The following is a 24,906-nucleotide window of genomic DNA, read 5'->3' on the forward strand; positions in this document are numbered from 1 at the left end:
AGAAAAGCTCATTTGCATATACAAATAGGAAATTATATTAAACACCGTAGTTTTAACTAATGCAAGTTTCTTTCCTTAAATAACATCATGTAAACAACACACACCTCTCTCAGTGCATTCCAAAACACCAGCATATTGCAAAATGTTGCCATAGCCTGTAGTTAAGGCAGATGCATATAGTAACCCCTGGTTTAACAGACAAGAAGGTTCAATGATTCCAATTCTGCCTTAGCAGAAGGATTATGACTCACAAAGACTCTGGAACCCAGAAGCCTGGTGCCATGGCAACAAGGCACAACTGGCCTTCACACATAAGGTTTACTGTGCAGAATGCCTAACCCTCTCAACGATGCCCATACCAAGGAGGAGCACTTTGCTGATAGTCATACAATGTACATGAGAGTATGGTATTGAATTGGATGTGTCATTTATATATTTTCTCAGTATATATGTGTGTGAAACTGATGGACTTCATAATTCTGTTGTAGTTAGGCACACAGAATGTACTATGCTGTACAAAACATCTACATGTTACCCTGAAACTGAACTTAAAGTCCTGCTCCTTACACAGCTTATTCCAGACTTTGATATAGCCAGAGTAATCATCTAAAGAGCTTACTATGTATCTAAACTGGAGGACAACCTTTTACTGTGTCTTTAATGTGTCTTCATCCTATCTCAGTCCTTAAGAGTCAAAGAGTCTTGACTTTATGTAATAACTTTTTTCCATGGGCCTGGAGTCTCGGGAAGACGTTGAATCACGTTTCCCTCACCTGGATCATTAGAGTATATAGATTCTCTAAGATAATATACACATTTTCATAAAAGATACTTAAAAACCAAACAAGCTATTTTGAGTATCACTGGATTTTCATGGGTGGAATATATGAATCTTTAAATTATACTTTAAGTATCTTTAGATGATTACTCATGTAATTGTAACATTCTCTTTGTTCATAGGATGAAAGTGTTATAGTAATTAATGAAATGGATAATTATATACATTCTACATTATTACAGTAAAATAAATTATATTTTTACTTTCATCTCATATTTCATTGTTCTTTAAAATTAGCATCAAAAGTAATGCTTTCATTCTGAGTTATAATGCATAAAGAGGTCATTGTTGAAACTGCTTCCCTCTGATATCTCTCTATCTCTTTCCCACTCGTCCTCTTATTCACTCAATAGCTTCCTTTCTGCTTTCAAGTCACATATGTTATGGATATGAAAACACATTTATCATCCCAAGCATAAAATAGGGTAGCCTATTCTAAAATCAAATATGACTGATTTGGGCTTGAAAACTCAGATGTTGGTTTCTACAAATCCCATATTCCAACATGCCATGTTTTGCTTTTCCTACCCACTTCAGTTCTTCTTTCTCTGTATGATTCCTACATTGTTTTATGACCTCCATCCACACACAGCACCCCACGTGCCACATATACTCAGGTGTAAAATGAAATCTTTCAATGAATTCACTGTCAAGTAAAAGGAACAGACAGCAGTACAAATAGTCAGTGCATATTTTTGTACAGGTATATCTTTAGACATCAGAGAAACACAAACTAAAATTCTTTGCTGTTCCTTCTCACTGCAATTAGAATAGCTGTATTATGGCATCAACTAAAACAGCTAACGATGTTGGGAAAGAGGATCAGTTCTTCACTGGTTCTAAGGAGGGTTAGAAACCAATTCCAATTAAGAACGATCTTGATTGAAGCTTCTCAAAGCACTAAAGGTAGTACAAGTACACAGCACAGCTATTTTATGCTCAGCATACAATGAAGGACTGCTAGTCTTACCAACTGTTTTTCTTTAATCAGTGAGCAACCATTTTCCATTTGCATAATTCTCATATAAAAGGAGCGATGGTCCTATTTATTCCACTAAAGGAAACATAGAGAATCAAAGGTAAGGCACAATGTGTATCTTTCTGTGCAAAACACACAAGCATGTCCATAATATTGTTAATGACTACTTGTCTGCTGCACTTTTTCACTAATCTATGTTCTGCTGAGGTTTACATAGGATGTTGACATTTGGATATTTTTAGCTCTAATGGAGACTATTAGACTAAAAGTGGAGTTCATCTTTAAGCTCAATGTATACACAAAAATATTATCAATCGTATGACAATGACTTGCTTAAAATTGTGTGGTAACCATCATCATCTTCCTCCTCCTCCTTCTCCTCCTCCTCCTACTCCTCCCCTTTCTCCTCCTTCATCTTCTCCTTCTTCCTCCTTCCTTCATTTTCTCCTGTTTTTGGCAGTGGCTGCTGCTGCTGCTTTGCAGTTTACATTTTGTATAGATTTAAAGAAAAGCCTGATTTAAGGTATATTTTTTAAAAAAAAAAACATTAGAAGACATTACACTGGTACTAGACTCTTTGAAAGTGAAAGTGTTGCGATTGTAATATTGACAAAACTAAAATCATTTTAAAGAACATGTCCATCAGGCAGATGAACACAGCTGACAAACTCTGGGAAAAAGATGACCGGGGATAAACTGAGCTATGTTCCTACTTTTAGAGAGATCAACAGCTTCGCGCAATGAAACTGGAAGACAGTAATAATGAATTATAATTCATGTTTAAAGTACCTAGTGGTTGTATAATGTTTTTCTGCCTTGGATTAAGAACAGAGAATTCTAAACAGAATAATCTCAAGTAGCCAAGAAGCACCTCAAAATATTAGTCTTAGTCATCAGGGAGATTCAAATCAAAAAAACTCTGAGATCCCACCTCACACCCATCAGAATGGAAAGGATTCGGGGTTATTTACAAGCAGCCTATGAACAGTGACAGGAAATTACAAAAAATAAAGACATCTATGGGAAGGAAAAATACAAACACTGATGACTTACATTGTTACTGAACTTCAAGAACTTAGCCTGACACATGTCTAAATGAAGTCTAAATAAAGACTTAAATGATTATTTAAACACCGAGTTTCATTTGATTGTATTTGTTTTAAATTTTGGGGGTAGATTTTTCCTTAACTACCTATTCTGACTTCAAATTCACCATCCTCCATTGCTTTCTTGGTGTGTGATTACTTGCATATGCCAATACATCAAATTTCCTTGTGAATACTTTTCATATATTTAAAATAAATAAAAATTTCAATGATAGTTTATTCAGAGAGAATAACTACTAAAAAAGGAGACATCGATTAATATGCGTTTAATTTGTAAAACATGAGGTCATCAGTCTCAAATGTAAGTGCTGTCAAAATGTTATAATTTGACATTCATGCTGGATGATATTTTTGAAGGACTCTAGCTTTCTTTATGTTTTATGAGCGATCTCAATATACAGATCAATCTGTCTATAACTCCAGTCAAATCTTCCTGCCTCAACCTGCCAAATGAAGCACCTTACAAGCCTGTGATCTATCCTTCTTCCCCTTCCTCTGTGAAGAGAGATTGCTACCAGAGTCTACTTCCTAAAGTGCTCATATCATTTTCTGTCTCAATACAAACAAAAAAAATGTTAAAGAAAAGTCTTTAGGGAATGCTATGAATTTTCTGATGAGCTATCTCAATTGATAAGGCTCTAGCTGCCAAGCCAGTCAGGGTGAGTACAGTCTCTGAGACCCACATGTTGGCAGAAGAGATCTGGCACCACCGTGTTATCCTTTGATGTTCACATGCATATGTTAACATATGACCGTATCCACACATACGTACATACACAAGGATTGACAAAAAATGATATAAGCCCTCCTGAAGGGAGGCTTATCGATCAAACGATGAGCCCTGAGATCTACATAATGACCCACTTAGTAGACATGGCCTTCATTGCTTTACTGACACAATTATCATGCAACATGACCAACCAAATTCTTGCTGGATAGAAGACCCAAACTGCAATTTATGGCTTACTATTGAATACCCATAGATTAGGGAATCTCTCAAACTTTGTCAGAAAATCTTCTTTCAGTAGTATATTAGTAGCAGTAGCAGCAGTAGTAAACACAGAGACCCACAATTGAAAGGTTGCCAAGAATAAAAGATTGAAGACTTCAGTACTTAATGAAATAATTGTACCACACCTAGTACTCCCAAAATCAGGGATTATTGTGGAAAAATAGATGAACATAGTAAAAGAGTTCAATGTCATGGTGGATAAGCACAAAGAAACAGTATCTTCTGGACAGGACAGCTGCAAATATATGTTCAGAGTGGTTGTGCCAACAAGCACAAGACTTCACCAACATCAAGCCACGGAGAGAAGAGATTGGCATGGGGTCCATCCCACATAAGGGCTATTTTGTAATTGATAGCTTCTGGGAAAGAGAGTATTCTGTCTTTTTAAGCGTTTGGCCCATGGTAAGTCTACCATGCTCCAGCCTGTGACCGTACACGGATTATATAGACAGCACAAGTCAGACTTGATGCTTTAATTTGTTTTTTTTAAAGACACAAAGCTGGTTAGGTAGGGGCATAGATCTGTGAAGACTTGAATGAAGATAAGGACATAAATATGATCAAAATATATTGTCAAAAATCTCAAAGAACTAACAAAAACAACAAAAAAGCAATGACAAACAAAAAAGAAAAAAGAGAAAGCAAAAAGAAAGGAAGGAATGAAAGAAGGAAGGAAGGAAGGAAGGAAGAAAGAAAGAAAGAAAGAAAGAAAGAAAGAAAGGAAGAAAGAAAGGAAGGAAGGAAGAAAGAATGAGGCAGGTGTTGCCTGTCTCTAGTCCTAGCACTCAGAAGGCACAGGAAGGAGAATGTCTGAATTCAAGGCCAGCCAGGTTCTACAAAGCGAGTTTGAGGAGAGTTAGGGTTACACAGGGAAACTCTATAAAATAATTAGAGAGAAAGAAAGAAAGAATTAAAGAAAGGAAAGAGAGACAGTTTCGCAGTAACTTTATCCCATTAATAAAATTGAACTGGAAACATAATTGTATCAATCACCACTTAGCAAAACTTTCTTTTTGTCTTTTTGTCTTGAGTAAGATTATATTTGATAGTTGTTGTTTATTTCTGTTCATATTTTAACTGTTTGAAATAATTTGCATTTTCATTGACTGTATAGTCTTTTATTCCTCTATAATTTAGAGCAGCTGTACTATAATAAAGGCTACAGAGTTCCTCATTTTAAGACCATATTGAATTTAACCCAAGGCATGTAGGTATTGGTAGCATAGGGTGTTACCTGAAGAAGGCATACATCACATAGATAACCTCAATTTGAAAATTTGACAAGGGTCTCACAGCAATCAACATTTCTGAGCTGCATCAAATATTTCTATGGATTCCTTATAAATATCATCTACTTTAAATAAATTTATTATTTATTTATTTTTAACATATAGTTATGTGTATTTTATTGGATACAGCATATTTTGACATTACTGTATGTTGTGGAATGAGTAGTTCAAAGTAATTAACACAGTCTCTTGACTCATGTGCTTTCTCTGGCAGTAGACAGCACTGAGCATGTTTCTTCCTAGTCCACGACTTGCAGAAACTGTTGACTGCATTGTATAGATGACATCTTCTAAGTATAGGTTTCCTAGAGTCAGTGAAATTTTAAATCTTTTTCCCCCCATCTACATCTCTTTTTATTTAGGAGCTGAAGAAAGTGTTCCTGGCAGTTTTACAAAATGCGGTGCTTGTCCCTCCTAGATATATTTTGCAAGTTTTTTTTGAACGGATTACTAAAGTCAGCAAGCATCCTGTTCCCAAAGACTTTATGGTACAATTAGCCTAAATGTTGTATTCTCTGGAGAGGTGCTGGGGAAAAGGTTAAGAACTTACTCGGTATTTTATTAATTCAATGTTTATTTATGCTAGAGACTTTACATAATCTTGACCAGTGCTTTGTCGTGTGTGTGCGTACGTGTGTGTGTGTGTGTGTGTGTGTGTGTGTGTGTGTGTGTGTGATTACGGATTATGTAAAGAAACTAATGGAAAGTTGGAGATATACACATCTTTTGCTTTTTACTCAAGTAGGTCTTGTAGTCTCTCCATAAAGATAAACAAGCGTACAATGGAGCAAGATGAGGTAGAGAGGAAAGAATCCATGGCATTGTCTACTTCGGGAACACACTCTGAAGGCCGTAGAAGCTCTTCATCAGGACAAACTTGCTAAAATTGTTGGTGTTTGTTATCAGTCAGCTTTTCACTTTCCTAGCGCCTTATGGCTGTAATGAATTATCTTTACTTCAAAATACACCCCCGATAGCCCTGTGATAAGTACCATGTGCTTATGTTTCAGTTTTCCTAAATTACTCTTAACCCAGGAGTTACTTGGCTTTTTAAAAATTTCTCGTTACTTCAGTTAAGCTGAAGATACCCATTCTCAAGGTTTGCTCACTGCTCAAACCATTTCTCTCCTGATCGCTGAGAATGTTCATGTATTTACTCATAGTTTTCATATTCTCATTTCAGGTTTGCACAGCCGAGTAACACTTGTAAAATTCCTTTAATCTCTCCTCATAAACACAAGTCTCCATTGCCTTATTTTTTTCTCAGTAGTGCCTTCTGAGCTTTACAGGGCCAATTTGACAGAGTTCTTTTTGGGCAAGAAAGCTGGATCCAGACTGTCAGTAGCAAAGTGTTTGCTTTGCCATTTTTCTTGGCACTCACTGGCTTCCTCCTAGTTGCAAAACAGCCTAGTACATGCTCTCTCTCTCCCTTGCTCTTTGCCAGTCTACCAATTCCAGATGTGGTCAGCTTGTGAGCCTGGAGCTGCAGGAACAGCATGGCACATGCTTTGGGCCTTATTCAGGGTTTGTGTAATGTTGAGACAGTGAACTCTCACAAGGGACAGACCAACACCCCAGCTCGATTAATTCCCTACCAGCATCTCTATCATCTTAACATTAATGAGGCAGCTATAAAATTCATTCGTCAGAACACTTAAATGAAAATAGGTCCACAGTGTAGTCTCTTTCATGGCATGTTTTCAGAACTTTGATTTTTACCGATGATGTAATGTGAGTTGTCAGCACCTTCCTTTCAGTCTATATAAGTTTCTCAGGAGAGGAGAAACAAAATATGCAGATTTCACAGGATAATATCTGTTGATAATTACCAATAGGAATGATGCTATGCCCAGTAGAGATGGAAGGGACCCATAGATCCTGCCATTACCAGGAGGAACTGTTGGCAGTGAAGAGCCATTAATGGAGAATCACTGTCCTTTAGAAGACATGGCCATGGCCAGCTGAACATGAAAAATATACAGTGTGTACATACATGACATGTTCAAAGAATAATAAAACATATTCAAAAAATCAAAGGAACTACCAAATTTTATTACTGCAGTTTTCTTCTTAATTTTTTGAGATGGCTGAGTAGAAAGGGAGATTGCTGCTTTTACTACTCCGACTTTTAGATCAAAATCAAGTTGTTCACAGCCACCTGTGACTGCAACATGAAGAGATCTGATGTTTGATGCCCTTTTCTGACCATCATGATTACCTGCATTAAAATCACACACACACACACACACACACACACACACACTCACACACAGACATCATACAGAGACACACATACACATGTGCGTGCATGCATGCATGCACAAGGGGGAGTGTATTTTACTTTATTCTTGAGACCTGCATACAGTATATTTTGGTCTATTTGCTCCTCCCTGATTCACCTACATGTCTACTCACCCAATATTATATTCTTTCTCTTCCTTAAAGAATAAATAATGGATCCTGCCAACTATTGCATACTTCACATGCTAGTACCTGTTGAAAATTGAGACTATGTTGTAGTATGGATGATAAACCTACTGCCACTCCATTAGGAGAAAACCAATTTTTCTCAGCAACTTTTAGGGCAGCGGTGAGAATTTGCACCTACTTCCCTTCCATCATGGCAGAATTTTTTCTGATTTGAGCTTACTCAAGTTATTGAGCATGGTGCCCCAACAATTATGCGTTTGTATGTGTTTCTGTGTTATTGTGTCTTAAAAATGCTGCTTCCTCAAAGTTAGGTACCGCTTCTGGCTTTTGGAATCTTTCTACCTCATCTTCCAAAGATTCCTGAAGCTTGAAGGTAGATGTATGATACAGATAGCCTATCAATGGCTGCAAGCTACAAAATCACTCCCTGCAAGTTATCCACACATTGATCTCTATGTTAATAACCATCTACTGCTTAAAAACAAAGAGCTTCTCTAAAGAAAAATGGGCAGTGAACAGCTCTATTGGTGTAGTGATATGTATTAGACATTGTTTTATTGTTATGTTCCTTTAGCAGAATAATAGGAATAAATTTTCTCTCAGGCTAATGACCTATGTAATCACTGGTTCATGATTTTATTAATCTTATCAATTATGGGTTCTATCTCATGGGATATGTCTTTAATCAAAGCAAAAATAGTTGGTTGTTCCCATAACTTTTATACCATTGCTAAACAAGCAGGTATATATCTAAGAGATTGTTATAGTAGCTTGCAGGATTTATAGTTAGGTAAAGTTGATAATTACATATTTCATTACTAACATGTATAGCATTTCCTAGTACTGCAAATGCTAGCAGCAGTAGTGAAGCTTCTATTGGGATACCAGCCATATTTCTCTCTTTTCTATGACATAAATATGTTGTGCCTTCAGTAAAGGATGTTACTGTCAAGTTGTGGAGAGTAACCAACAGCATTGATAACAGCCAATGATATCTGAAGGGTCTAAATCAATAACTCAAAAGGAATTAATCTCTTTCTGGTACTTCAGACCTTATTTAGTAGCATATTATATCTAATTAAGGCAATCCATCTTCTCTTATATGGTAATGCCATTTAAACCACACACACACACACACACACACACACACACACACACACACACACACACCGTAGTGTATATCTTAGGAAGCTTCTATATCTGAATTTCTATATGACTTTTCCAAAGGCCTTTCATTTTAACTATCTTTCCACACATTTATTCTTCTACCTTGCCCTCCTGTTTGCATACATCCTCCTTTTCTTTCTATTTAATTCTTCTGTCCAAACTTCCCCGAATTTCTTTATAACACTATATACTATTTCTCCCACCTCGGGAGATTGCCTCCTTTCCCCTGGTCCTTTACCAGCTACCTAACCTCTGTGGGTATTCTAAATGAAACATACTTTCTTAAAGTGAAATGAAAAATTGAAATTTGTAGATAACTGGATGGAACTGAATGGAGCTGGAAACAATTATTATGAAAAAGTAACACACATCCAATAAGATAAACACTGCATGTTTTATCTTACATATGAACGTTTGCTTGTTAAAGAAAAAAGCCATTAACTTAACAATAGAGAGTAAATATATTTTATATTGTTTTCATTTCCTGAATGTATAAACTTGTCATTTATCCAGAGAACTATAAGTGAAGAGAAATAAGGACTGGGATGGATGTAGCATATTAGAGATACTATAATCATGCATTACCTTATTACTGGCAACAGTTAACAAATACATTGTTAGGAAAAGTGGTCAATATAAGAAGATAAGAAACACAAAGTTAGTCATTACAGCCTTATGAGATTATTATTATTATTATTATTATTATTATTATTATTATTATTCAATGATTTCTTAGGGATCTACTTTCATATATGTTTTCTGTCATTCCCCAAAACATATCTATGTAGTAAATGGCTACATTCGGTCATGGTAGGATTTACTTTCAAGTTTAAAGGGCCTGGTTTGCTTTGTACTGTGGCTCAGAGTTGTGCTTCATTGCTTGTATGTCACCATTCCTTAGGTTTAAGTGCTATAGTTGTTTCTGTGATTGTATGTGTGTCAACATTCAACTCTGTCCTCATTAGCTTGCTGGGGTTTCCATTAAAAATTAACACAGAATAAAAGCCTGAGATTTAGACAAAACTCAGGTTATCAGGAATAATGTACTCATTACTTACAGCAGTCTCTCTCTCTCTCTCTCTCTCTCTCTCTCTCTCTCTCTCTCTCTCTCTCTCTGTGTGTGTGTGTGTGTGTGTGTGTGTGTGTCATACTAATGAGCAAATTTTTGTATGTTAGATGTAAGGTTCAAAATTCCTCATTCTGTGGGTTGGAAACTGGCCAGATTCCCCCAGACTAATCTCAGTATTTATTTATGCCCCCTAAATCTTTGCAAGAGAAAGGTTTGCTGAGGTTGAATTTCTGTCACATTAGGGAAGTCTGTGATCATAATTTTTTTGGCATTAGCCAGGTCAAGCTCTCATCTTAAGAAGAATATGGTTAAATTTCATTTACTCAGATCATTTATATAGTTTTAGGGTCTGTCACAGGCTAACATCTACAAAGTCCCCATTTTCCATGTGCTACACACTAGTCGGATGTTCTAGAATTCTTACATGGATATTTTAGATTTTTACACTCCCCTCCCCCTTTTTCTACTCGCTTGTCATAAATGTGACCACATCAGTGTGAGGCTGGTAACTGAACGGTGGAAATTTTGTATCCATTTAAATTTTGTTTGATATCTTCTTGATATAGTCACCAAGACAAGTCATCATGATGTTGATGAAATGGTTCTGTGTGCGTGTGAATATCTGGTTCTATGTCTGGTCTATGGGAGGGAAGCACATTTTCAATCCAGCTTTCTTTCAGAGAAACCATTCACATCCTGTCTCTTATCAACCAGCCTCAAGTCCCTGAGACCTAGTTAGGGCTGTCATTCTAAGGGAGGGGTAGGGGAAAGAGAGATAAGAACACAGGGGAGGTACCAACAGAGGAAGGAAACTGGATACATTCCTTTGTAAACCCAGCATGTGGGAAACAGCTGGGAGCTTGAATTTAACCTTTGTCATCCCTGGCACTGGAAAAGCACATCCAGTTCACACAGAAAGGATTCCAAAATGGAACTTTTATAAAGCTATGGCAATACAAACATTAAAAAGTGCTACACAATGAGGTATACAATTAGTTATTATAAAACTCACCGTACTAACACGCATTCTATTATCATGGGGTAAGTATGAATCCTTAGAATGCCAGAAGAACTTTGAGAAGAAAAGAATTATCTCCTGGGAAGAAAGAGAAAAGAGAACTGTGTCTGAGAAGAGAAATGTTCATTTATTTATTTCTACTGCTTCATAGATATAAAAGAGAAAACAGCATTTGGGTAGATATAACACATTCCTTTAAACTGCATATGTCAATAAAATATGTGAAGACCTGAAAAAGATGCTGATTTCATTGTGAAATTATACTTCTACAATGCGGAGGTAGCATTAATCATAAAGTGGCCAGTATTTCCAGCTCTGAGGAGAAACAGTCTGCATAGTGACCAAAACATGATTCTTAATTGTGATTCATCTTACCCCAGTCAGAAGCACTTAGAAGTAAATGTTTACTAAGCTTGTAAAATTTATCTCTGGAAAATAGGTAGTAAAATTAAAATCTGTACTGAGAGAAAATCTGGGTCTTCGGGGTGAGGATGATCCTTAAGATATGTAAAGTATATTAGTCAGGTTTTTCTTTTATGAAATTATATCAGAATTTCCTGTACAAAATTTCAACTCTCTTTAATAGAACATCTCAGCTTATGTGAGAGAGAATCCTAAGAATGAAAGCACCATGTTGAGATTATTGGAAGATTTACATACATAAAATCAAGATGGGAAAAGATAAACATGAAAATTGATTTCATAAACAGTAGAAAACTTCATATTGAAGATAAATATATGATATTAACAATATTCAGATTGCCACTTCTTTCAGATTTGGTAAATAATATTTATTTATCTACTATCATTAAATGTCTTCTCTTGAAGTCTGGTAGTTTCTATGGTAGTAAATTTACATAAAGAGTTAAAAAGGAATTACTTCATAAAGCAGTTGCAATATCCCTACTAGACACTACTAGCTAACAAATAAAAACTTCCAGGAGTGAGAATGGGTTAAAATCTTAGAGTTGTTGACCAGTGAGGGTCCATAGACCCCAAAATATTCAAGTCTCTTACCATATTATCAGTTATTCCTAAGACTGTGACACAATGAACATATTGCTGGTAGAATGGTATGCTTGAGTCACAGAATGCTGAAATCCAAGCTGGTATTTGAATCAAAGATATTTCTCTGCTGGCTAATCTTTATAGTTTTGTTGATGAAGGAAGAGGAGGAGGAGGAGGAGGAGGAGGAAGAGGAGGAGGAGGAAGAGGAGGAGGAGGAAGAGGAGGAGGAAGAGAAGATGGAGAGAAGGTGAAGGAGAGAAGGAGAAGGAGGAGAAGGAGAAGGAGAGAAGGAGGAGAAGGAAAAGGAAGGAGAAGGAAGAAGAGGAAGAAGAGGAGGAAGAGAAAAAGGAAGAGGAAGAGGAAAAAGAAGAGGAAGAGGAAGAGGAAGAGGAAGAAGAAGAAAGAAGAAGAAGAAGAAGAAGAAGAAGAAGAAGAAGAAGAAGAAGAAGAAGGAGGAGGAGGAGGAGGAGGAGGAGGAGGAGGAGGAGGAGGAAGAGGAGGAGGAGGAAGAGGAGGAGGAAGAGAAGATGGAGAGAAGGTGAAGGAGAGAAGGAGAAGGAGGAGAAGGAGAAGGAGAGAAGGAGGAGAAGGAAAAGGAAGGAGAAGGAAGAAGAGGAAGAAGAGGAGGAAGAGAAAAAGGAAGAGGAAGAGGAAAAAGAAGAGGAAGAGGAAGAGGAAGAGGAAGAAGAAGAAAGAAGAAGAAGAAGAAGAAGAAGAAGAAGAAGGAGGAGGAGGAGGAGGAGGAGGAGGAGGAGGAGAAGGAGAAGAAGAAGAAAAAGAAGAAGAAGAAGAAGAAGAAGAAGAAGAAGAAGAAGAAGAAGAAGAAGAAGAAGAAGAAGAAGAAGAAGAAGAAGAAAGATATCATGTTATCAAAGAAGCAAGGTAATACCAGGTCTGAACATATTGCACATGTGTGAACCCTGCAAGATGCAATTATGACTGGTCTGGCAGGAAATGCCTACTGGTTCCATAGAAGCACGAATATCTTCACAGTGACTAATCACTTTCTGATTGGAATTGAGGCCCTTTTCCCAAACTGAAGCTCATACCTGGAATCTTTATTGAGATCAAGAACCCTTTTCTAGATGCATCATAATCTCCAGAAACGAACCCCATATTTTTATTCTGCTAAATGGACTCCTAACAGCATTTTATAATGATGGATTACTTCATCTTTTAACACTTATCCTCGAAGTTCTCTTTTGTAGTTGATTACAATCAAACCAGAGACCTACAACTTGCCAGGTTGAAAGGAATAAACCATAGTAGAGTTTTTAGCCATAAATGAGAAATATATATGTACATCAACCCCCTCCTCCAAGGCTAGCTTACATATGTCTTGAAGGTATTATGAAAGCAACTGTGGACGAAAGTCAGCGACAGTCTTATGTTACTGTGAACATAGTACATTAAGATAAGAACTATTTTGGCAAAACATGCAAAACAACAGTGATGGTGGTTATCAATCGCTTTCAGGCTGAATTTAAGATATTTTTCACAAATAAATGCATATGCCTGGTAGCATAAATCTGGAAAGAACTCATGTTTAGGAAGCTTGCATGGCCCAAATATGAAACAATTATTATTATTCAGCTAAATGCAAATAGTATCATACTGCCATCTAAATTCATATCTCCATTACTATAGATTAGTGTATCTCTCAGACTTCATTAGAGAGGTGTCCTTGTGCAGTAGAATGTGTCATTGAATTTCTCACCCACATATTGATAATCTATATCAATTTCTTTCCTTCAAAGCCTCTTGGTTTATCTGAGAAATGGAGACAGGGAGATTGTAAGAATCAGAGATCAGGAAGAAGAGTTCAGTGTTTTTAGGACAGGACAGGATCACTGTTCTCATGAGCTTATGATACCTGTAGTTTCCCACACAAGATAAAGTCAGGCAATATTATAGCATGATTTTGTTTGAGACCTCAACCCTAACAAAGAGCCATGAAAAATTGATGTGTTCAAGCATGTAAAAAGCATGTTTTCTTTAACACATGGATCGTGGCAGTTGGGTCATGTTCCATTTGATAGGCCGAACATCCAGAAGTCTATGGGTAACAGAAATTTGAATTGATTTTTTAAAAAAGACATGAAAATAAGGAACAAGAAGGGGTGGCTTAGAATTTGGAGGGGTTAGAGGGAAAGTAAAAGAATATAATCAATAAATTGTACAAAATTCTCAAATTGGTAAAAATATTATATTGAAAATAATTTGAAAGTAGAGAAACGGTTTCTGGATTAAAGTTATGACTAAACCATTTCACTGATTGTTTTGTTCTCCAATGTGAAAGCAGCGGGTCCTGGAGCTTCTGAATCTTCATAATTCCATGAACTAATTCCCATAAGAAGCCTTATTTTTGAATACCTTTCTCTGTATCTTATCCACTCTGTTTCTCTGCAGAACTCCAATTAGTGTATCTAGCAAAAGTTTCTTCAAAGGTATTCACTTTGCAAAATTCATGCAGAGTAAGCCTTTTCCAATGAACTTAATGATCTAAAAAAAATTCATTATGCTGACATTACATGGTCAAATTTTTACCCGGTTCTCACAGATTCAAGGACAAGAAACTCTCACTGGTTGTGAATAAAAAGGAAAGTAAATGTTACGATTACTGAGCAGTTAAGGTCTACAGGCCTGCTGGGTTGCTATTAATTGTCCTACTAGTTGTAATTTTTTTATAATTAGATCAATATGCATTTTTAAGTGAAGACAAGTCAAATGAAATAAAGCAAAATCACGAAGGGAAGTTGGCTTATGTGTTGCCACCAACTCATATGATTTTAATATTCCTGCTATAAAGTAAATCAACATTTGGTTATACTGTCAGAAATACTGCCCAACAAGCAGGAAGCCTGACAAAGCAGAAATCTGTTCATACAGTTAGCTGTACTGTCATGGGCAGAGTTAACCAAGGGTTCCTGTCTGAAGGTCCAACAAGGAGAGAAAAACTTGAGAATCCTCCAGGAATGAAGTCTATAGAGTGCTACCATTCAGTTCATTTAAATCAGTTCTTAAAAGTAAGCAGCAGACACTTCTGTGCCTTAATAACAAAAGAAATGTTTGTATGAAACCCAGAGCTGTCACTCAGAGACCAAGCTAAAACCCTACCTTTGGGAGAGACTACACATAGGAATAGTTGAGCTGTCTGAGAACTTGTAAACCTCTCTACTTGTCTGGTGTCTCCCAATCATTCTGTCTCTTCATTAGTCCCTCAAGTGAAATGCCTTCATTTTCTTGTTAACAACTTGCAAATGTGACTACCACTTTGAATAACTTTGTAGTTTTAGTCCACTGTTAGTATTTTTTTTATTTTAATATAAAAAGTGCTGCTGTTCTCTCTCAGGTCAGTTTCCCCCTGGCTTGATTTCTGGTATCACAGATTCTGTCACGCAACTAGGATGTTTACTTTTATTTCTCCAATGAATTCATCTTGTTTTGCCAATTAATATGAACTTTTCTCGGTTACGTGATTTGGAACTGATCCAGTTTTGCCACAATATGAGCTTTACTTGGTTGTATGATTCGAACAAAACAGTTGTGTACACTTGTAATAAGCGTAAACAAACACGTAAGTAAATACCCAATTATAATAACAAACTCAAAGATTCCCCATTTTCTCATCTCTCTCCACCTACTTCAATCTCATCTTCATAACAAAATCTTTGAGTGTGCATGTTTTCTGGCTGTAATTATGACTCAAGTGCCGTTTGTATTTTCATCTGCACTATCCACACTGAAAACGCTATCATCAACATTTTCTCAGACTCCCACCTTGCCAAAGGAACTAATGCTCCCTGTTCACACATTCCCCAACAGTGTTTATTAGCACTGTCCACATCTTTCCTCTTGGAAATGGTCTGTATCTGACGTTCAGGAAATTTCAGTCGGCTGACCTTTTACTTATCTCATACGCTTTTGGTCTCAGACTCCTGTATGATTCTCTCATCCCTTTTCAAAGTTTAAAATAATGGAGTGCCACAGGAAACCTAACTGGTCCACGTATTCTTAAAATACTGTTCCATGGTTTAACAGATTCCCCAGCTCATGTATGTACTCCAACATATTCCAGCATGTCTGTTTTATGGATGTTTTCAATGTGTCTGACATTTTCACCTTAGTAGTGTGACCTAATATAAGTAACACTTCAGTTCCTTGATCAAGTCAACTGTACCCAAATTCCTTTCTATTTCAGTGAAAACCTGCTGTATGTACAGGTACTAAGGGCGTGAAATCCTGCATAATTAGTTTTGACTCCATATGTCCAATCACAACCATTTCCCATTTAAATTATCTTCAAAATATTATAGATTTTCAGTTCTAAATGTTGTCGCAACTATCACCCCAGAATTGGATGATCAACACCTTACCAGGGTTATTGAAATAATTCCTATATGCTTATAATTCCTCTTATGCTTATAAATATATCTTAAAATAAACTTTGATATAAAATTGCAAGTAAGTAAAAGTATTTTGTCTGTAGAGCATGTGATAGTGTTAGAAAATATGACTTTGGTGTTCTGGGGGAGGGCTCAGTGGATAGAAGTACATATTGTACAAGCATGAGGAACAGATCACAGATCCCCTGAACCTATATTATAAAGGGTGCTGAGATTAAGACCAGGATCCAGAAACCTCAGTTTTCCATAGACACACAGAGGAGGATTGTTATCAAGTCTAACCAAAAACATAACCTCCAGGTTGAGCAACAGACTCCGTCTCAAGAGAACTCAACAGAGAGTAAGAGAAAAACATTCAGTGTTGTTTTCTGCCCTCAGCACATGTGTACCAGAATGTGTGCACCCACATATAACACATACATGACATATATGCACTATATACACTCTAAAATAAGCAAACAATTAAGTGGAAAAATATAATATAAATGACAGAAATCTAAAATTTAATCTCTGATGATGGCCTTTTGCTCCCACCCCTAAGTCTGCTGTTAAGTTTTCTGACTCTTTGCCTCCTCAACTTTCTTACTATGTTCTTGTTTTTCCCTCTGTCTTCATCTTTTTCTTTTCTGCATCCATCGTTTTATAAATTATGGTATTTGAGACTTGACCTTCATAAGTCCTTCCAATTAAATTTACTATGATCCAGAGGCTCAAGAATATTAGCTAAAAATGCATAGCAAAAACGAAAGTGGAAAATAGAATTAGTTTGCTTATTTTTAATAGTATATATTTTTGTATAGTTTAATCATATATTTATGTACAAATAAATATCATTCTATTTATTGATTTCATTCCCTTACATTTTGTAAACTGCAATGATCCTTATGTATTTCCATATTATCCTTGGCTTTTAGAACATCTCCAAAACAAAAAGGAGAACAAAAAATTAAGGGCATAAATAAGATTCATTATTTTGTCACTGTTCCTCTAATACGTAAATCCTGAACAAAGATAGAAGCTGTAAAATGAATCAACTCTTCTGATACAAAAGTGGGAAGATTTCAGTTAAGAAGTTGAGACAAGGAGCTTGGATGATGTACTTCAAACCTGAGCCAAAAGGTCTAAAAACCAGGACACTTAGTGTTTTTTATGACTGGTCTGAAAGCTGCCAAGCTCCAGACACAAACAGGCCAATTTTTGAAATTGAGGCTGGAGGAGAGAAAGACCAATGTCACAGATGAAGCAATTGGAGAAGAAATTATCTGTTCTTTTTAAGTCTTGTATTGATTGGTTTTGCTCCGTTCCAACTAAAGGGGACAATCTGTCTTATCCCTTACAATGTTGGTTATAAAAAGCAAAAGAAGCAAACAGAAACCACTTAGATACAGGATACCAGAATACCTGGAGAAATGTCAACTACTATGACCAGGCATATTGACATATAAATCAGCTAGAATTAATTCTTCACAAAATATTCAGGTTTCCTCTAAAAAGCAAATAAACAAAACAAAACAAACAAAAACAAAAATTAAAAAAAAACAGATACAGTGATTTTCTTCCAGAAACACACAACTAAATTAGTCTACCATACTAGTAAGAAAAACATCGCAAGAACTTCTGCGAATTTATGAAGCGTCTTATTCTAGTACCTGGCTACTGGCATGATGGCATTTCCTCCCATCATCTACCTTCTATACATTGGGAGTATAGAAGCATTTCTGACTCTTTACTATATAGTAACTTCCCTAGTATAATTTCTCCTGAGTCAACTAAAAGATGGGAACTTTAATTCATGGTTCTGCATTCACATTCTACCACTTCAAAAAAGTGTTCTCTGACCTCGTCTAAATTTTAACCCAGTCCCTACTCTGCTACTTGCTATTTATTATTTTTTCCTTTTACTTAGCTATGCCAGCAGAGTGATTTTAATGAGTAGAGCCAGAAACAGTCTTCATTATAAAAGGGAGAAGAGTGTCAACTAAAATTTATCAATAATATGTACTTCTGTTTTACCTGTGTATAGACAAATTTTGTTCTGGTGTTAGAATGACTAAGTGAAGAGAGAATCACTACTACTTTTTGCTTAAAATGAACAATGTAACCATGTGTCTTTAATTATGAACTGGTGAAGGCAATAAACAGGCCTTCTTTTCTCCGCCACCTACACTTTCCCATGTGGTGTGTGTGTGTGGGGGGGGGGCTGGAATACTAATTTCAGTTTCTATTTTGTCCATATAAAAATAATTCATTACATCTTTGCAGAACTTGATAACTTTAAATGAGAAAGAAAAAAATCAATCCACTCTATCCCACATGACTGCTTGATGATTAAACGAATTTGAAAATGCATTCATTGAAATAGTCACATTATATATACAAAGGAACACTGGCTTGGCATAACTCTGGTGGTTCAAGGCTCAGCCCTTGTCATTTACTACCAGAATTTGGCAAAATACTCCTTTTCTAACTGTCTTCTGGTGATCAATATAGTTAATACAAGAAAACAATTGGTATACTGCAAGAAACAATTACAAGTAGCTTAAATGGCAGAATTGTTCTCACACATACAACTAAAAATCTAACTGGAAATCTAACTCTAGTGATCTTTGAATAACCCCATAACACCATGGGCCCAAATAATGATATTTATCTAAAGTCTACTTCACCAATATCTATCTGTGGATCCTTGTCCAAATAGTGCAAGACTCAGAATCACTGTAATTACTGTGATAGGCAGACTAGTACACCACTCTAGTCCCAACCATAGTCCATGCTTACAAGCAGTAAGTTGTAAAATATTTAGAAAGTTTTTTCACTTCGCTTTCTTGGCTGTGCTGGAAAGATATTATCTCTTTTATCTTGAAACCCTCAGTGAACTGTAACTCAGAAGCCCAGCAGTCAGACATGAACTAGAGCTGAATAGAGGGGACCGGCTCTGTGAGAATGACATCAGTAGCTGTTTATTGAGCACTAAGTCAATTAATACTTAGGTCAATGGGCCAGAAACAACCAAAGGAAACCACATAAATTGTACTTCGTCCCAGTGGGACATGCTTGTCGTCCCTCCAGATTGTTTCCATCGGTTTTAGAGGTTGCTCATCTCCATGACCCAACTCCATGAGAAGAAATCTTCCCAATACTTTGCGATTAGAAGTACATTCAAGGGCACATAGAATAGAGGATAGTGTTTGAGGTGTACCACACTTCTTTATCAGGGGATATTTTTATCAGTAGAAAACTCTTGTTTTATGAAACTGTAATGTCTGGATGCTTCGTGAATGATTACTGATGTGACTATTCTGGCAATTTGGGCTCTTCATTTCGCATACTTCACAGCACGGAGTGTGCCTTCATCCACAGCCTTCAATCCTGACTGTAAAAGTCAGAGGACAGTAAGGGGTAATGGCTAATTTGGAGGAAAAGTTGAGCCACTTCCTTTGAAACCATTAAACCAGGAAAAAAAGACGGTTTGGCGTCATCTTTTGTGCCTTGACCTAGTGACAGGCCATGCAGCAGAGGAAGGGCAAACCCTATCAGTAGCTTAGCAACCAGCACCTTTTCCTTCCCACTTAAGGTGAGTTTCTATTCAATAGTAGTTCCGGCACTGTTGACGTCCATCTGGCTGAGCGGCTTCCTTCCCCTTCTGGAAGAGGAAGATCCTATAATTATGTGCTTACCCATGATCTGGATGTCAGGGATTAAACTCCTAAAAGCAATATCTCTTCCAGTTGGCTGCATTCCAAAAGTGCTCACAGTTCGTAAATTAAGAGCCCACAAAATGCTCCATGTACACAATCCCTTTATTTTCTCTCTATGATGCGTGGAACCTATTTGCCTGTTTTCCTAAAAGCTTTCTCCTGTCTAGATGACTGCAGTGGTTAGACAGAGAACTGAAGAGAAAGCAATAGAAATGCGTGAATCTGATCATATTAAGCTCATAGTTTTTTTTTCCACAAGGACAGAAGAAATATAGATGATCATGTTTGTAATACTATGGGTGAAGGAACTTTTAGGCAAAGTTTTATGATGAATGAATGATAGTCTACTGATCATTATCATCTTAGACTAAAATTAAAACAGCTGTTTCAAATAAGTCTTTTTTTTTCTTTTTTTTTTTATTAACTTGAGTGTTTCTTATTTACATTTCGAGTGTTATTCCCTTTCCAGGTTTCCAGGCAAACATCCCCCTAATCCCTCCCCCTCCCCTTCTTTATGGGTGTTCCCCTCCCCACCCTCCCCCCATTACTGCCCTCCCCCCAACAATCACGTTCACTGGGGGTTCAGTCTTAGCAGGACCAAGGGCTTCCCCTTCCACTGGTGATCTTACTAGAATATTCATTGCTACCTATGAGGTCAGAGTCCAGGGTCAGTCCATGTATAGTCTTTAGGTAGTGGCTTAGTCCCTGGAAGCTCTGGTTGCTTGGCATTGTTGTTCATAAGGGGTATCGAGCTCCTTCAAGCTCTTCGAGTTCTTTCTCTGATTCCTTCAACGGGGGTCCCGTTCTCAGTTCAGTGGTTTGCTGCTGGTATTCGCCTCTGTATTTGCTGTATTCTGGCTGTGTCTCTCAGGAGCGATATACATCCGGCTCCTGTCGGCCTGCACTTCTTTGCTGCATTCATCTTGTCTAATTGGATGGCTGTATATGTATGGGCCACATGTGGGGCAGGCTCTGAATGGTGTTCCTTCTGTGTCTGTTTTAATCTCAAATAAGTCTTAAAACGAGTTAAGATGAATATATTTAATTAATTTTTATTTTGCTGAAAAAAAACAGCATGAGGAACATTGTTGTTTTTTACATTTGAGAGATTCACTTTATAGGTAGCAAAACACTTTACAATTTTTAGTACTATAATTGGAACATTTCTTCTTTCCCTTATCACAATCCCCAAGGCTCATATACCCAGTCCCTTGTTCTTTTTCTAATTCATGGCTCCCTTCTCTCCCTAGTCATATTGCAGGCATATGTAAAAATGTATGAATCTCATAATTGATAGTAACAGAATTTTTTAAAAAGTGTACCAAATCTTAAGTATATTCTAAACATAGCCAAAATGATTTTTACTTTAAAGAAGATAAAGGATTTCTTTGATTATAGATTTGCATGCATGCAACTAGAGAACAGTTTGGTTTTATCACCATTTTTGAAACTTCTCACATTCACAGATCCTGACTCTAAAACTAGGTGACTCAACTCTCTTCTGATGATATAGTCACAGTTGCTTTATGTTTGTTTAGCTGTCACTGTATTAAAAGCCCTCTCCAGGTTGGAGCAGAAATGGCATGGAATACTCTGGAAAATGCCTGAGGCTCAGTCCGCAGTTCTGACTTTATTTGCAGAAGCAACCTTCGCTGTCCTAGGATGTAGACTGGCTCAGTACTACTTTTCTCTGAACTCATAAGTAGGAAGCACAAAATGGCTAGTGCTCACCTTTTGATGGATTCCATTCTCTGTCCCTTAAGGGACATTTATGTGAACATATCTGTGTGGCTATGACATGGTTCCCAATGATTCAGTTCAGTAGAAGTCTCAGTGTGTCCGAGGAAATGTTTCATCAATTCAGTTAAGTTCATTATTAAATGAAATTGAAGGAATAATCCCAAATAATCTGCAGAGACATATACTAATCAGTTAAAAAGACTTAGAACACAGCTTCACATCCCCAAGGGTGAGGAAATTCTGTCTGTGGTGAGCAGCTTCACATGGAGATGTCTAGTCTCCCTTTCAGCATAGTCTGTTTGGCAGATTTGAGCGTTTCTGTGTTTCCTAGCCTCCTTCTGTAGTCATACCACAAACAACCAACTTGTTCTCTGTCTGTATGTCTGCCTGCCTGTCTGTCTGCCTGCCTGTCTGTCTGTCTGTCTTTGCCTTTGTCTTCTCTGTGTGTGTGTTTCTGCCTCTCTTTCCCTCTCTTTCCTTATCTCTCCTTTGTTTCTTAGCTTGTTCCCTAGTTCTGTTTGTCTAGTTAAATCATGCTGCCTAGCCAGGCTCCATGTCTTCCTATCTCTGAATCACGTCGTTATTGGTCCACTGAAGAATGTAAAGTTCAGCATGTTTGCTACCACTTATATGCAGAGCCGTTTCCCATGCCCCACACTTTTTGACATATATCGCATGTTCATGGGTATTTGCAAATATCTTCGATAAACTGTAACAAGAACAGCATTATTCAAAAGAATAATTTAATCAATAATCATAACTGCACAAAAGCCAACTTTCTAAGGAATGCTAACAAAGATATGAGGCAAGTTTGAGAATCCAACACTTCTGTATGAGTGAATATGGAATTAATTACATTAATCTTTGCAAATGAAGCTGTTTCACTGAGTAATGGAAATTGAAGCCGAAGGTTAATGTTTTAATATTGAAACATCCCATATGGAAAATATTTTAGAGAACTATGACCAGCTACTCCTGTGACATTTATTGATTTCCCTCCCAAGTCCATAATAATTCTCAATAATAATATTTAACAAAGTAAAATATGTATTTGTGAATTTTATGAGCATTCAAATTACTGAACAGCAGAATTGAGGGTAGCATAAATATAGTTGAGTACAATCAACTTTTAGGTTGAAACCAATATAGGAAAATATATTGTAATATGATATAATACTTTGGCTTATTTAATATAAAACACATTACTTATTGATTGTTTATAAGCATACATTAACTGTATGTAGCTATTCAATTACCAAGTATATACATAGAATCTTTACATAGACCATTAACAAATTATGTATCCGTATTAGTACATATATTATTATACATGTATGTATAAGTATATAATTTCCCTCATAAATAAAACCACAACTAATAACTAATATGGGGATATATTAGTCATTTGAATGAGAATGGCCCCCATCATCTCATATATTGAATGCTCGATTCACAATTTGGGAAGGATTAGGAGGTGAGGCCTTATTGAAAGAGGTATGATTTGAGTTTTCAAAAGTCAATACCATTTCCAATTATTTCTCTCTGCCTTATGCTGATAGATCAGTATCTATGCTCTCAGATTTTGCACCAACACCATGCCTGCTTGCCTGTTGACATGCATCCCTCCATGATGGTCATGGATTAAATGCTTTAATTTCTAAGTTCACCGGGTAATAGATTCTTAGAACGGTAAGAGAAAAATAGCTAGACATATGTAATAATAAGTAACTTTAATTTATAATAATGTATTAATTGATACATTAATTTATTAGTCAAGATTGAGCTTTAAAGCACCAACAATAATAAGTATGAGGAAATAAATTCTTATGTGAAGGCAATTTGTGAAATATCATATGGACAGTATTACAAGTCAGTAAAGACAAGTGTGATTTGGATGAAAGTGCACACACACACTGGTTTATGTGTTTGAACACCTGGTTGCAGCTGGTAGTGCTGTTTTCAAAGATTCAACTTAAAGGGTAGTGCATTCTGGGGAAAACTGGTCACTGGGGCTAAGCCTTATCAATTACTGCCATGCTGGTTTCTCCTTAATCTCTAATATATTCTTGAAGGACCATCAGATGTAACCAGTCATCCCAGGCTTTAACTACCACTGTTACAAGTTATGACTTTGAGCATGACCAGAGCCATTATTCAGAATTAATCCTTCTTCTCCCGTTGTATCTTTTGAGAGTCCTGAACACTACTGAGTATAAGTATATTTGAAGGTATACCCACCTGCAATTAAGTTACAATTCTGGTGTTTTCTTTCTCATCCCTTTACTACATGTCTCATACAAGTTGAGTGTGTATGTCTTGTGGATGTGTTCTTCTGAAAGAAAAAACTGATCAATTGGATAATTATTAAGTGCATGGGACTAAAAATGAGAATATATACTGTAGGATCAAGTTCAGGTCACTTGAGAGGCAGTCTTAGAGATTGTTTCTGTTTCTTATGCTATTGGGCATATATATATATATATATATATATATATAAGATTAATTTATTAATATCACTGTAAATTCCATACCATGCAAGATTACTCAGTTAGGTCACCCTCTAAGTGAGTTTATCTTATTTAGAAATAATGCTTCACTTTTTATTGGACTTAACAGGGTCAAGGGGTCATGCTTTCGGGAGAGTATCAGTGAATCAGTGATATGACTAGTATGGCTATTATGATCTCAGGAAAAATCTATGCTCCAAAGGCAATCAAGGTATAGCTCCAAGTGTCCCCAGGACTCACAGTGTGTGGAGCAGTGTGTAAAGTAGCCATTCCTCCATTGACTCAATTACTATCTCTGAGAACAGCAATGTTCATTAAAAGCCTTTCAGTAATTACATATCTTCAGAGTGTTTCTGAAAATGGAAACTTCTACCAGGTTCCATTAGCAGCAGGCTGGGTGTTATAAAATAAAATAATATTTGATCATGATAAGCAAAAGTGAGTTTGTTTTTGTTTTTGTTAATAACAATTTCATGGCACATTTGGAAAAATATCTGCTTAGTTATTAGTGAATAAATATAATTTTGAAGGTTTAATATATAACTAAAAGTTCTAATAATTTTAAGTGCTAAATATTTTCTATTAAAAACTCTGTGTGTGTGTGATATTTGGAAAACTGTACTTGGCTACAAAGCAAAA

The sequence above is a fragment of the Rattus norvegicus genome, chromosome 11, assembly GCF_036323735.1.
Source record: "Rattus norvegicus strain BN/NHsdMcwi chromosome 11, GRCr8, whole genome shotgun sequence".
Classification (NCBI taxonomy): Eukaryota; Metazoa; Chordata; class Mammalia; order Rodentia; family Muridae; genus Rattus; species Rattus norvegicus.